The following is a 7,942-nucleotide window of genomic DNA, read 5'->3' as shown; positions in this document are numbered from 1 at the left end:
TTCATGGATAATCAGTCATTGATATTCAACCAAATCTTACAGCTTAGTAACAACACTTATTTTAATTTAATGATAAATTTGCAAAATGTCGATGTACCAACAGAAAATACCAAAATTCTTTAGTATTCTTCCTAAACTTGAAATAACTGCATGTAATCAATCAATAGTTTTTTTAATATCTACATATACTCTGTATTATAGCATGGTGTAATAAATGTCTGTTTCTTATTTTAAGTATTCAAAATATAAAGCTTGGAAATAAAAATAATACTCCAAACAATATTGAGTGTCACACACACAAATACAATGCAAACACACAATTTGTCAGCTATAACAATTAACCATCTTTTAATCATGACATTTATTCCTAATCTACGTTTTATTCTCTATTGATTCCAATTTATGTTTATGTACTTCTTTCCTCAAACATCTTCAATTATTACATCTATTAAAGCACATGAATATCATTTGTATATTTTATTATGAACATACACATGTTGTTTTTATGTGCTTTAACCAAAACCAAATTAAACCAAATCGTGTAATTAACTCACGGCGCTCATGAAAGTTTACGAAATGTTTAAAAACCTTAAGGTACGATAGAATCCCCCAATGAAAACAAAACAATTCTAAATATCTCCGAGCTTATTCTAAACAAAATTTGTTGTGTTCACTGGTACATATCTGGTGACAAACTCACTCGATATAAGTAAGATGGTTCAAAAAAGATAAAGAACGGGAAAAGCGTAAATGCTTCTCATAGAAGGGGTTTCTACGCCTCTGGAGACATTAGCTTATCTACTACTTTAACGAATCACACTAACGCCACAAAGCAGGAGTTAACTCAATTTCCAATGATTCTAAGCCACTGTTAGAAACAGATGTGCTTCGACTAGAGTTTACCGATCAACCTATAAAATCTGAAGAAAATTACCTAGAACGCATCATCCATTATCAACCACACGAATAATAGTAACGTGCCTAACAGCACTCTCTTCATTGCAAATTCGAAAAACCTTTCACTTGTACTATAATATTCTTCAGGTCAAACCTCTTCCGCTTTCAGCAGTAGATCTCGAATATCTCCACGCGACAAAACAGATCCGTTTCCACGGAGAAGACGCAAGCACGGTGCATCCGTCGCTAAAGACGAATTTACACTTTTTCACTTTGAATGTGCATTGCAGATGATTCATTCACAGTATACATGAAATATGAAAGCTGAAATATTTACATCAGTTGAATGCTTGAACGCATTCCATTAGCTTTCAAATAAAATCTGAATGGCTAAATAGTTGTTCACTTGTTCGTAGACTCATCCATAGGCGTTTAGACTTGTCACTGCCGTTTCACTACGAATATCATCCATGCATTTCATTAAAAGTAAAGACCGGCTCTACATCGTTCACTGTTCACTTTGGACGAAACGCAGATGAAAAGAATCTTTACACCTTCCACCGTGGACGAATCATCCGCGATGCAGGTCCAAAGTGCGCATCCTAAATTCGCGTGAAAGCACACAGGTGGACTCACCGAAAAACTTCTCCCAGCTATCGGATTCATCCGAATCCACGGCGTTGGTACCCGTGGTCTCCGCGTCCGCCTCGCTGCCCATCTCGTCGCATCAAAGCACTCGTCGTCGTTTTCCGCGCGCACCGAGGAGCACGGCAGAACCTCTATTTCCCACTGGACTCGGGCACGAAAGGGCACGGGGCGCGGGGCAGACGTTCGAAGCGTGACCGAAGCGGGCACACGCGTCACATAGCGCGCCGCCACCGATTTTGCTCGATGCGACGTGTCGGCGAAACGGCCAGCGTGCACAGAGATCTTGATCGAGATCGCGGAAGGAAGAGGTGAACGCCAACGTCGCTAACCATCCATCCCCTTGGCACGCGGTCGCGAGACGGACTGAGAGAGCGAGAGCCCCACGACCCGAGTCAACGAATCGGCAAACGGCTCGCCACCGACCCGTGCACACCGCTCTCCGCTCGCGCGCGCGTTTCTTAGCTCAATGCACCGACTGTCTCTCCTCGCCTTCGTCCCTCTCCCGCGACCCAGCAAACTCTCGCCCGCGAGGGGCACCGCTCGTGTAAACCGCCGTACGCGCGTTGCTCCCTTAGTCATTGAATTAGGACCATCGGGGACATGCATAGTGATGGGAGTTCGAATCCCAACTTCGAAGCGATTCGAAGTTTTTTCAGCTGTAAAGATTCGAATCACTTTGAACAGGATTCGAAGCTTAAAATTCTTAAATGTCTTGGTAGTCTTGAAAGATTTGAAAGTCTTGAATCTTGAGTCTATAAATTGAGTCTATAAAGCTTAGAAATCTTGGATGTCTTGAGAGTCTCGATTGGCGTGGAAGCCTTGAAACTTTCAATTGATTTTGAGAGTTCAAACAGTATCTATTTAATGTCTTACAAGTATTTTCAATATGTAAGAGGAATCGAGGGTTAGTTGATACACATTTTGTATTTTTGTTTCCCATTCTATTTTCCTTCAAAATTATATATTGTTGACAGCCACTGTTGTGAAATAATTGCTTCCCGATGTTTGCCAAATCGATTGCAATATTATTACCTATTTTAGGATAAAGGCTTTGGATATATAATAAATAACAATGTATTGAAGATTATCTAACATTTTGTAACTATGACCTTCTTTTTCTCAGCTCAGGTTTTTTAGCGTAATAGAAAAATATAGGGAATAAGAAAAAAATGGGTCTGTCTATTGTCAACTCTGAGGGATGGCTTCTGTGCTGATTCAATAGCAAATATAACTCTCAAGACCTATTGAATCTCTCAAAACAGTTAAAGTAGTAAAACTTTCGAGGCATCTAAAACTTCCAAGACTTTTAAAACTTTCAGGACTTAAGGCCATTCAAGATTCAAAACTTATCAAGACATACAAGGCTTAAGATTTTTCAAAATACAAAACTGATCAATACTTTCAAGAGTTTTAAGCTTCGAAACATATTCGAAGCGATTCGAAGCTTTCGTCATATAAGTACATGTACATACAGATTCAAAGCTATTCGATACGCTTCAGCTGCCATCACTAGATATGCATAAAATAGAGTTACTAAACGTTCTGATCTTTTGGAATCTGTCCCTATTTTGGGTTTAACGTTCTACTGTCTCAGAGATACATTTTTGGAGCTATTGTTTGTACCAAATTTGAAATATTCATAAGTTTATAACTATAAGCGACTTTTCCATTAATAATTACTGGGCTAAAGTACGAAATCGTTTAAATTTCGAAACTGCGAATGCAATAATTTTGTACAATTTTAATATGGATACGATAATTATTTGAAGGAGAAAAACATATAATTGCAACTTCTTTTATCAATAAGAACTTGGTTTTTTGTGTATAATTTCGAAATTGTAAAGCATATAATGTGATATTATAGTTTAAAATATAAATTTAAAAATTCCTTTAACTGATATTTATTTAGAAGATACGATTTTGTATTTGCAATGTTGTATAGAAAACTGTGTGTTTGTTTATTGCAAATATTAAATATACGTGCTCTTAAAGAAAAAGAATTATTTTTTTTACAGTCGTGATATCCTAATACAGACTGTAGTCTGACTAGAATATATAAATTAGGTATAAAGTATAAAAATAAAAACTTTTCTGTAATAAAAATACATATTTCGTTCGTCAATATTAAATATATTATAAAAAGATATGTTATATCGGTATTATTTTTTATAAGTTCCTTTTTGTCTTCAATACTTCTTATGAAAGTATTAGACAATTACTTATGTTCTGATTTTCATATTTCTTATCATAATTAAACATACTAATATATGTATTACATCACATTGATAAATAAAACTAGAATTTATATAATAACTTAGTAACTTTATTTATCTTATAGAACCTTTTCTAATAAATGTTCTCAAATAAATTGTTTCCAGAGAAATTTTATCATATGTATTCTAAACTATCTGTTCCATAAGAACACTTTTTATGAGTTTCTAATAGTACCACTTTCTTTCATCAAAATTTCGTACCAACAAATATTCTCTTAAACGAAACATATTGTTTTCATTTTCATTTTTTTCAAAAACGAAAGGTGACTGTTTATTTCAATTCCTGTTTCTAATCTCTGGTTAGCTACCCTGTTCCTCACTAACCTCTCCTTACATTCTCATCGGTAGGACGCATGCGTCGTCGATGCCGGTTTTTCCAGAGAAAACTCTTTTTTTCAAAAAAATCGGAGTAGAGTTGGAAAAATTTTGTTTGTAAGAATTAAGTATTCGAAATAATATTCAAATAGGGAAAAGATTGATCTATTTGAGAAAATACCGATATTCGAAAAATAGTTTTTATAAAAACCCTTGATTTTATGCAAATACGAGGTATCACGTGAAAACTAAAAAGTTAAGTCGAAAGTTATAATATTTTCTGCTTTTGAATGTCAACGAATGACTGTTAAAGTTTAAAAAAATGCCAAAGTACAGAACACATCAATTTATGGACTTTCACAATCGAACGTCGCAATCCAACTGTTTTACCGATCTAGTTAAGTTAAGGCTGATTTTAGCGACCTCTGTTCGTAAATGGCGGTTAATTTAAAAGCTATTCCATTCACCAAAATAGGTATTACTACAGAAAAGTATACAGGAAGGGCTGGACAGCTTATGGACTTATAGACTTTCATGTCTCGTGTTCTGAAATGCCGACTTCTTGAAAAAGTAGTAACTACAAAAAAGTAGTAACTTTCTGAGTGCCTTGTACAATTTTTGAGAGGTGGATGTAGAAAATACATTGTGTTTTCGTTACTAACGTTGGTAATGCCAGTAAGCATTACTGGAGAAAATAATTCTATCATACCACTCAATACATGTACAAGGATTCCCACTAAACTATCCTCATTCATCCTTGTAATTTCAAGTGATAAGCGAAAGTGTTATTTACAAAAGATATATTGTACCAGAGTAGCAATATATATTGTAAATAAGATGCTTAATTTTTTATGGTTAAATTCAGTGAAATAAGGAATTCTAAGTAAAAGTATTAAGGTACATACATACACTTATTCCGAAATTCATAACTTCTGAAATATTCAGGTGTATCTATGCTCTACTAATCAAGATATGCTTCGAATTAGTTAGTACATCCGAAAAATACATAACGAATGCCAACAGATACGTAAATAATAAATTCTAGCAATGAATACGAATGTGAAAACGTATACCACATATCGCTTAGTACATGTGGTACATAAAGAGAAATGATTAAGAATAATAATAAATAGTCTAATAAACAGTTAATATTTTAGCATAACTCAAAAATGATAATGGGAATCAAAGTCCCATCGATCTTCTTTCACAAAAGTCTTAAAGTCTAAAACTTAAACTAAGGTAGGTGACCCTAATTTCGCTATGCTGACATCTAAACTTATAATATTTCTAAATGTAGTGAAATTATTGAATGTTTCATAAAGTTTAAGGTCTTACCTGATAGCTATAACACTTATCCATAAAAGAGAGTTTTAATTGTAGTTTAGAACAAAATAATAAAAGGCTACAACTGGCAGAATACCATACTCGAGGTACGCAATTTCGCCATATCGTAGCAGAAAAAGTTGTCAACTTAGCCTAAGAACTTTTTTCAGCGTTTACTAATCAAACTGAAAGAATTATCTGCCTAATATCAAATTTGCTTACAAGACTTACTAAATAAACAGCTTTATGTAAGTCATCTTAAACCCCTTATGCGACCATGTCACGTTTCACAAAAATGTTTATTATTAATCAGCATATTACAATTTTTGGTTAAAACGCTGTTAAACAAAGGTCATTCTCTTTACAAACCTTATATTAATGTTATTTTCCGATTATAATTATGGATTAATGAATTTTTCATAGGTAGTGAATTTGAAAATACTGATGACATTGGGGTCACCTATTTTAGTAAACTAAAAACACCTGACCACAGGTCAAGTTGTTCACTATCCAGGATAGTCCAGAATAGCCCACAGGAGTTCAGGATAATCTAGGCCCTAGACTCTAGAGAGTTTCTCCAGATAATCGTCAGGACGATCTACACCATTTGGAGACGATTCAGACCGAGTGATCGGAAGAGTGAGAACCAATCACTGAATTGTGAGATTACCAAGTGATGATCAAGCTTCTACTAAACCCCCAGACATGCTATCCGTTTTATTCCCAAACCAAAAGTCCAAATTAACGTGCTTATACTACAAGTTAACTCGTGTTTGAAATAGGAGGTCGGTAATCGACACACAATTATACTCGCCGTTGGTTTGTGAGGCTCATATACCAACTATACACGTAGTAGTTAATGAAACGAAGAATATTTCAGGAAAATTAATACTTCCCATTAAATAAACATCGCAACAACAATTGCTGCTATATACATGTTGTTAATAACAATCGCACGCAGTGATTAGTGCAAATTATTAACACTAATTAATCGTTAGGTAACGAAACGTCAAAGAATTTGTCAAAAATTACGAGATTAATGAAACGAAGAATAATTTCCAAAAATTGATATTTCTCATAAAATAATCATTGCAGCAACAATTCTTGCCACATATTATTAATAGCGATCACTTACACAGTTATGCTAGTCACTTACACAATACACAGTGACTCATGTTAATTATCAAGATTTATAATTGTTAGTTAATGAGATACAAAGTAATTTGCAACTTTGTAGTATCTGAATAATTTTTCTGCTCAGGGAAAATGTAACAAATTTCATTGTATCTCGTTAAGTAATAATTATACATGTTAATAATTTGGACAAGTTACGGTATTCAGTAGTTATTAACACTACATGTAGCAGAAATTGTTGCTACGATAATTATTTTATGGAAAATAGTAAAATTTTGCAAATTATTCATCATTCGATTAATCTAGCAATACCCATCATCGAAGAACTTTTCTCATTGGTTTCCTTCTTCTGGTTAGAATGTATAAATATACCTGGAGACCACGAGTGTCTCACTCATCGCGGATTCTTCAGCGGATGCGGATCCTCCTGGGGATCTATTAGAGGGACTCCTAGTCCTCAGATCACCCTGACTAATGAGCAGATTGACTACTGAAAAGTTTTGTTTAAACTTTAAGTTTATTTTTTCTGTTTCTCCTATTATATATGTACCTTGGTCCACCCCGACCCTTAACGTCAATTTTTCCTTCACTCATTCCCACCGATAGATTTCATTAATATTTCTAATTCTTACACTTATCTTCCATCCATGTCTCTGACTTACTAGTCTTAAGTTAAGATTTTTATAAAGGGAGGTCAATGGAACTTTGATTGCATTTGTGATCTCCCTATGGGTCTCCACTCTCCAGCACAACAACCTCTATGTGGTGAGACCTGGGCAACTGGTTCTGTCCGGGCCAATGTCTGTGCATTTTGGCTAGGTGTAAGGGTAGATAGCTAGGCTCATGTTATTAATTTGTTCGCTCCAATTTACCGATCTTCAAGGTGGCAGGTCTCGCACCATCGATTGTCAATTTTGTGGTTGCAGTGTACTGCAACGTACACGCGTTTAAGCTTCAAACTTTTCTTTAATGGTAACTTGGTGATTTCTTACTCTTTAAAGTCTAAGTTGAAGACATGAATGGAACTTGACATCCATGTATGTTTTTGGCTTACTAGTTCAAAGTTAAATTTTGAAATTTTTATAAAAGGAGATCTTACTGTAAAATTCACAGTTGAAATCAGTACAAGCTATTAGTTTATCCTTTATTATTTATACTATGTAGTTTATCCATGTTGTTATTAATCTTTTTATTACTATAGTTCCTATTACTGCTATTATTGCTATTATTAATTATTTATTCAGTTCATCAATTTTCTGAGTTATCGCTTTGAAAATACATGTATCCATAATTCTAGTTATTTTAAATTTTCTATTCACCTCTGTGACAATTTTGGACTTATTTCTGTATTT

Source organism: Calliopsis andreniformis, chromosome 3 (genome assembly GCF_051401765.1).
Source record: "Calliopsis andreniformis isolate RMS-2024a chromosome 3, iyCalAndr_principal, whole genome shotgun sequence".
Lineage (NCBI taxonomy): Eukaryota > Metazoa > Arthropoda > Insecta > Hymenoptera > Andrenidae > Calliopsis > Calliopsis andreniformis.
The sequence above is the reverse complement of the archived record's forward strand: the minus strand, read 5'-3'. Positions refer to the sequence as shown.